We start from the raw sequence: 8,517 nt of genomic DNA on the forward strand, positions 1-8,517 counted from the left end.
ATTTGAGGACAAAATGAGAAGGCACGATCTATGATCCAGGAAAGATACTATATCTGTGGTCACCATGACCTTGAACTTCTTGGCTTCTGGAACAGTGACAAATAAATTTATGTTCTTTTTTTATTTTATTTTTTTGTTTTAGGTGGACACAATATCTTTATTTTACATTTATGTGGTGCTGAGGATTGAACCCAGTGCCTTGTGCTTGCTAGGCGAGCGCACTGAGCCACAACCCCAGCCCCTATGTTCTTTATATTCTACCCATTTATGGCATTTTGTTCTAAGATCCCAAATAGGCTAAGACAAGCAGGATCAGAGGGAACAAGCAGCAGACAGCTTAGGGCTGGAGTTGGAGGTGATTGGTCTCGATGGTAGAAGCAAGGAGGGGGTGGGGAATGACAAGATAAAGGAAAGCTTGGAGTTCTAGATTTATTCCAGCTTTAGACATGGTACACTGGAGGTTGAGCCTTTTAACTAAGAAGAATTGATAAAAATGCCCTGGTTGCTGGAGCAATTAGATGATTTGAAAGGACATATAAGAGTAACTGAAGAAGCAGGTAATGAGAGATATGTGGATCTGTAAGTCTATGACTGATGATAAGAAACATCTGCCTACCAGAGGTAACCTGAATTTTTAATACTGTGAATCTATAAATATTTAACTACATTCAAATATTTAGCTACTAAAATTGCCTCTCTAAAAAAATGAGATTTTCTGAATGCAGGACCATTTTTCTCAAGGCACAATCTAGTCTAAGCAATTCATTTAAAAAACCTTTCTTGACAACTTATCATCGATTACAGAATATGGCCCAGTGCATGGTAGAATTTCTTCTGATACACTGATCAGACAGACTGTAATAAAAGTCCTGATCTGGCTATCTCTCATCACATACAGAGTGTCAGAAAACCTCTCCTGGTTCTTGACATTTTGCAGATCATATTCTTTCCTTGTTTTTCCTACCAGAGTTTTGCAAAATTCTCCTCTGGACAAAATCATGTTCCAATAAAGAAAATATGTGCATCGAGAAAACGGTTAACAACAACAGCAGCAAAATAGGAATTAACAACGAGGGTTGGGCACTCATGAGGGGGGAGATGGGAAGGCAAATTTCCAAGACGTTTGGCTTTAGATGTATCCTCAGGCAGATTAATGTGTGAAAATTGAGGCCACGAACCTTAATTCCACTCCCAAACCATCTGTACACACATGCCCTTTGGGAAGCCTTTGCATACCCTCAGGGTTTGGGTTCCAGTTTGAATATTGTTGTTTTCCACATTCTCAAAATCTCCCCGGCATCTGAGGGCATCCCTCTTAACACTTTATCAGCCTCCATATTTAAGGGAAGACCCTCTATATAGTCCCCAGTCAAAAAGACAGGGACTAGGTAAGTCACCACGTGCCCCTATTAATTCTATCACCATTGCCTAAATCTCTATGACCTCCACTTATGTTACCATTCTACCTCCTGATTTCTAAACTACCGTTACAGGACCTCCTGCTCTATTGCTTATAAATGGTTATCCAATATGGACTTTGTTTCTGTTTGCTACCTTAAATAGGCCCAGGCGGTTAATACCCTTTGTAGATAGGGAAGATACATGCATGCAACTGTATAGCAGATATTGGCTAGTGAGTCCCAGCAGGGGGTCAGGTCCTTTAGCTATCTCACCTTGAATCTATACAACACCCTTTTAAGGTAGGCAGTAGCATCTCCATTTTACATTTGAGCCAAAATGCTGAGGCCTCTGCTTGTCCTCCACTGAGGGATCACTGTCATTGGAAGGGAGAGGGGCTGAAGACAGCCTGCCACATAATAATCAAAACCTCATGAAAAGACAAGCCTGGAGCTCTTGTGTGCATCAGGCTTTGAAAGGTTATTCAATCTCACTCATCCTCAAGACAACCCTATGGAGCAGTGGTATTGTCACGATCCCCATGTAATCCTTGAGGCACAGAGGAGGTAGATGCTTGCCTGAGGCCACCTGGTGGTGGGAAGTTTTGGAATTGGAGTCAAGGGTTGGCTGTTTGATTCCAGATGGGTAGCCAAGGGCCAGTCCTCCATATGGTGGCTCTGAGTCAGGCAGAAGAAATGGAAAAGTCTCTTCTCTGTTTTCCCTCTATGTAACACAGCCATTGTCCTGGGCATGATCATAGATAGCTCAGTTACTCGAACGGTGATGGGGGTGAGTTTGAAGAGAGAACACAGGGATGGGAATTAATTGCAATGAGGAGTTGTGAAATTCCAGGTAGCAAGAATAAGCTTGCCACTTGCTCTTACAGCTCTATGTTCCTTCTCTGAAAAGTCCTGTTTTCCTTTTCCTTCTTTTTTTGTTGGTGTTGGGGATTGAACCCAGGGCCTTGTGCATTTGAGGCAAGCACTCTACCTAGCTATATCCCCAGCCCCTGTTTTTCTCTTTCCTTCGAATTCTCAAGACCCAGTTTAAAATCTATTTCCTCAAATCTGGCAATGTTTGTCAGATGTTAAATGTTTGTACCTTTTCATTGAATAATTTCACTCTTAGGATTTTTAAAGTTAAAAAAAAGGAAGATATAAGGATACAAGAGATCTAAATTCAAAGATACTTATTGCAATTTTCTTTGAAATGTCAAGAAGTGGAAACAACCTAAATGTCCATTCATAGGGGATGGTAAAAAACAAATTATGATGCCTCCTCACAGTGGAATATGTTGGAGTTTGAAAAAAATGAAATTGATAAAGCACAGGAAGATGTTCAGGATACAGTATGCATTGAAGATCAATGTTTTGGTTAATTAGAGGTTGTATATACTCTTATGGCCCCCTAAGATTACATCACCTAGTGACATCACAGTCATCTTAATTTGTGCTAGTATGATATTTGAACAATGATGAAATTGGCTACTGACACATTTCTCAGAACATATCCCCAGCCTTAAGTGATGCATAAGTATATAAGATTAAGTGAAAAAAAGTTGTGAAACAATATAGGCTGCGTGATCAAATTTTCTTTAAATCAAAGAAGAAAAAAAATGCATAGAAAAATCTAAAATGCACTAAACCGTTAATGTTGTTTTGGGAAGGGAGAACTATAGGAGACTTAAACCATACTTTTGTAATTGTTTATTTTCTTTTTTAACAAAAGTCAGAAACTCTACTTCCTTACAGCATCTGACCCTAACACCCCCAGCCTCCTCAGCATAGTACTTGGACCTTTTAAAGTCCTTGTTTCACCTTGGTTGTTTAACATATTAGTCTTCTCTCCTGAACTGTAAACTCCTTGAACCCAAGGTCTGTATGATTCATTTTTTGTGTGAGGTGAGCCGTATTCAATTGCTAGCATCTGACCTTTTTCTGCCTCCAAAAGCAGTAGTTGCACAGAGTCGGGCTGGCTTTTCCTCAGTGCCCAGCACAGAGCCAGGCTCCAGGCTGAACTAACTTGGCATTTATGTCACGTTGACATCGGTATTTAGAAACAGGTTGGTTTGCTGTCTCTCACAAACATCTTTAAATTTATTCGCAGTGTTAATACAATTTGCAGGATAATTTCTACTCACATTTTGTAAATATAGTCCAGGTGTGTGTATAATGGGACAGTTATTGATATGTTTGTGCAGGGAGAAAGAGATTGAAAATGGGACTTCAAGATGAATTCTAGAAGCTATGCAGCTTCTGACTGAGGAAAAATAGGCAAACCTCTAATTCTTTCTGGTTCTTGATTTCTTTTTAAGACTTGTCAGCTAAAGAGAGTGAGGAGACTTGAACCAAGGCCAGTGTAATTTTTTTTCCACCAAAGGAAGCCTTCAAAACGCTGGGCTCTGAGAGAGAATGATGACAGCCAGGTCAGATGGGGCTGACTGTTCGTCAGTCTGTGACTTCTTTAAAGACAGCCCATTTGTCTGGAGGGACTGTTCAAGTTCTTGGTTAAGGATTTGTCCTATTCTTTTTAATTTTTTTTCCCACAGCACTGGGGATTGAACTCAGAGATGTTTTGCCACTGAATTACATCCCCAGCCCATTTTCTTGAAATTCAAAATTTTTCATTTTGAGAGTCTTGCTAAGTTGCAGAGGCTAGCCTTGAACTTGCAGTTCTTCTGCCTGAGCCTCCTGAGTTGCTGGGATGTCTTTCTTTTCTTTATTACAAACAGGTGTGATTTGAGACTAGAGTGGTTTCTGTCTCCCGGTTTTCCACAGGCTCAGACAAGAGTTCTTCCCCAATTTTCTTTTTTCCTTTCAGTACTGGGGATTGAACCCAGGACCTTGCATGTGCTAGGCAAGTGCTCTACCACTGGGCTACACCCCCAGCTCTAAGAGTTCTCTTTCTGAACACCATAAAATTTTCAGGTGGGAAATTTAAAAAGTCAAATATGCAGTTGGAAAATAAAAAAAAAAATCAAACATGCAAACTGAGGAACCTAGAAAGGAGCTCTCTTTTTTAAAGGAACATGCCAGCTTCTCACAGATGGTGTATTCATCTCTGGAGGAAGCCTGAGACACAGACCCATGGATCTGGGGCATGAGAGGGACAAAAGCAGAGTGTGCATCCCTGAGATGTCCCAACTGGGATGCTTGGAGAGTCTGTCTCCTCACTAGTCCTGGTAGGAGGCCAGCCTTGCCTAACATATGGGGAGGTCAGGGAATAGGGTCAAGGCTGAGAAACAGAAGGACAATTCACCTCTGAACAGGATTTGTAAAGTTATTTTTAAGTAATGTAAATGAGAATACTTCAGAACATTAGAACCAGGGGGACCTTAGAGATTGTTCAGTTTCCAAAAGTTCTGTAGGATATTTTTAGGTGTTGGGGAATAAGGCAGGAGACAGTGTATGGTCATATAAGTTTGGAAGGAGCTAATGTTGCAAATGAGCTAATGTTGCAATGCTGCTAGCACTTTGCTATGTCCCTTTGGCCTTACCACTTCAGCACAAGAAAATGACTTCCAGGAGCCTGAGTCTGTATCTCTTTGTCTAATGTTCTTCCTGAAGCCATGAAGGGCTTTTCTGTTCTTACATGGGCCAGGAGTACAGAGGCTTGGCACCCATCATAACCATTCCTATTACTGGTGGGAGTTGGTGTATAAACATCCCAGCTCCCTCGCCCTTCAGTGTAATGACTGAAGTGTTTGTTCTATGATGGCTTCTGGAATTTCCCCCAGTAGGACTGAGCTCCAGTTGCCCCTACAGTAGTGGGCTTAGTTATGTATCCTTCAACGCCATGTTCCCTTCCCTGTCTTTCTCCCAGATTTCCTTCACTTCCTAAATAAACTACTTGTACTCAAATTCTTGTTTCAGCATCTGCTTCTGGAACCCAAAGTAGGATAGCTGGGTAAAGAAAAATGAACAGATTTCTTTACTACAGAACATTCCAGAGCCCTTAACATGCTAATGTGCTTTGTGACTATCCAGAAGGTAGATTAATCTGCAGCATTTTCCAAATATTTCATAACAAAATTATGCTTTTCCCCCCACAGATATCTCTTGAGACCAGTATTCTAAGCAAAATATTTTGGGAGACATTCTCTTTATTTTACACATGAGAATGTTGTCAATCTCTACATGTTACTGACTAGAGAACTAATCCCAGGAAAGTCAAGGATTCATCTGAAGGGTCATAGGCAGGTATGACAGAATTATAACCGGAATTTCAGTTTCCTGATGCCTGGTCCTCTTTTCTCTTTGCTACATGTTTTGCATCTAGAGCAGCCCATCCTCAGCTGATGGTTCTCACACCAAGGAAGGTGAATTAGAATTGGGAGTTAGGTCTCAGAGCTTCTGTCTTTTGTGTCCATACCACCCAGCTGTGTTCTCTGCTCAGCCACTGAAGTCATCCTTTGTCTCCTGCTAGGCCTCACCTCTTTAAAGTTTCCACACCTCCCAATAGCACCAAGGGGACTCTAATCCTTTAACACATGGGCCTTTGGAGCATATCTCAGACCCAAACTATAGTATCCATCAGTGGACTTTGGGTTATTTTAATTTTCTGGCGCTTGTGAAATAATGCTGCTAGGAATACTGGTACACAAAAATCTGCTGGAAATCTTGCTATCAATTCTTTGTATATAAACCCAGAAGCAGAGTTGATGGATTGATGGAACATGGTAATTCTATGTTTGATTTTTTGAGGAACTGTCATACTGTTTTCCCCAGTGGCTTAATCATTTTACATTCCTACCAGCAATGCACAAGTGTTCTAATTTCTTCTCATCTCCTCCAACACTTGTTATTTTTTTTAAAAAATTGTTTAATTATTTTTATTTACTTATTTATTTTGAGATGGGGTTCTCACTATGTTGCCCAGGCTGTCCTCAAACTTCTGGTCTCAAGAGATCCTCCTGCCTCAGCTTCCCAAATAGCTGGGATTACAGACATGTGCCACCAAGCTCAGCTTACTTTTTATTTTTGATAATTGCTATTCTAATGGGTGTGAGTTGGTTTTGATTTACTTTTTCCTAATGATTAGTGAAGAAGAACATCTTTGTATATGCCTACTGGCCATTTGTGTATCTTCCTGGGAGAAATGTCTATTCAAGTTCTTCACCCATTTTAAAGTTGAGTTGGTTTGTTGTTGTTGAGCTGTAGGAATTCCCTTCCTCCTTCCCTCCCTCCCTCCCTTCCTTTTTTTTGGTACTGAAAATTGAACCCAGGGGTGCTTAATCACTGAGCCACATCCCCAGCCCTTTTTATATTCTATCTAGAGGCAGGGTCTCACTAAGTTGTTTAGGGACTCACTAAGTTGCTGAGGCTGGCTTTGAATTTGCAATCCTCTGGCCTCAGCCTCCCATGCCATATATCAATCTCTAGTACTTGACTTTTAAATATTCTTTCCTGTCTTAAAATCTATACATATTAAAACGACACCAGTTTTCAACTCAACAAAACTTATGCCCTATCATAGGTAGCCTATAATCTGGCCACTCAAAATGTAATCTCCAGACTGGCATTGCCAGCAACACATGGGAGCTTGTTAGAAATGCAAATTCTTGGGTCTCACGGCAGACCTTCTGAGCCAGAGCCTGCATTTGTATAAGCTCCTCAGTTGATTTCAGGTGATGCTAAAGCTTAAGAATCAACTTTTGATTCTAGGATGATCCCTTACTGGCATTCTTGCCCTTTCCACTAAAAGCGAGATCAAATATGCTGTTCTGATGGTGCAGGTCATGAGTACATGGCCCTTTTTAACCCTGACATTCTGAGATGGCTGTTTTTCCACTAGTTTTTTTTTTTAACCTATTTTTCTTCTTTTCCCTCCTCCCTACTCCAAAAATAAATGTAGCCAGTGGCTTTACCTTCTGTTTCTTTCCAGAGATGGTGGGGGCAGGAAAGAAGGAACATATTCCCAGGCTGGCTTTTAGTGGCCCATCTGACACTGTGTTTTATTTCTTAGCTGCTCTGTGTAAATTGCTTGTAGGCAATTCCCTTCTTAACCTCCAACTGGGGCTTTGTGCAGCTGAGGTGGTTATTATCTCAGCAAGTTAGTGACATCAATCCATCCCTTCTCCTATGGGACTGTATGACTTTAATGAGACTGCTCTTGAGTGTCCACTTCTGAGCCACCAGAGCAGGTGCCGTAGCCAAAGGTGACCTACCTGTCCCGCGCTGCACAAAGAACACCTGTATGCTACATGCCTCATGTGATGATTAGCCTTTGACAATGCCTTTGAATCAAGTAGATTTCTGAAAGTAACAATAACGAACATGATACTCATCCTAATAGATACATTCACCTTGAACATGAGGCCAGCTGCTTATTATTGTGTTCCCTCATAGCAAATTTGCTTTTAATGGCTTGCTGAACTCACCCTTCAGTCCAAGTTATCTTTTAGTGTTGTGAGCATTATCTTTGTTTAAACTTATTTCCCTCGCACATATCATTCAGTTAGCAGGAACTTGAAACTAAAATACATCATTTCTCACCATTCCTTAGCAAGAGTAGACCTGAAAAGAAGGAGGTAGGAGGGAGATATCTCTGTGTAAATTGATTCCAGTGTTGGTTAAAAAAAAAAAAAAGTCTCAGTCTGTTCCCTTGCTGAGTGAGTTATTCCAAGAGGTAAAATGATAGTACATGCTGTGGAGGCTGTGTTTGGCCAACACCCATTCTGCTTCTCTGATTAGCATAAGCCCATTGTGATTACCCTGTTCCCCTGCTAGAGGTTGGTTCTGGAATGGCATATGGTGAAAGGGGGCATGCAGCGATGTCAGTGGGTAGAGAGAGGGCAAGAGGATTCTGGGAGGAGTTTCCTTATTCTGTGAAAAGATGCTTCCTCATTTCTCCTTGACCTTGTACCTGGAGGTTATGCTTAGAATCTTCCTGCCATATTCCCATAAGCCTGAGCTTGAAGCCACACTGAGGATAGCAGAGGAAATGGATGGAAGAACCCAGGACTTCGATGACATTGCTGAGCTATTGGATCAACAAACTGGAGATTCCGACCTGGGGTCTCAGTTTTGTAAGACAGCAAATTGCCTCATTGTTTAAACAGCTCAGTCAGCTTTTTTGTTTCCTGTAGCCAAAAGCACACCAAGAAAAAGAGGGGAAAAT

This window comes from Marmota monax, unplaced genomic scaffold (genome assembly GCF_021218885.2).
Source record: "Marmota monax isolate L192 unplaced genomic scaffold, Marmota_monax_Labrador192_F-V1.1 WCK01_AAM20220418_F8-fsc00011, whole genome shotgun sequence".
NCBI classification, from domain to species: domain Eukaryota; kingdom Metazoa; phylum Chordata; class Mammalia; order Rodentia; family Sciuridae; genus Marmota; species Marmota monax.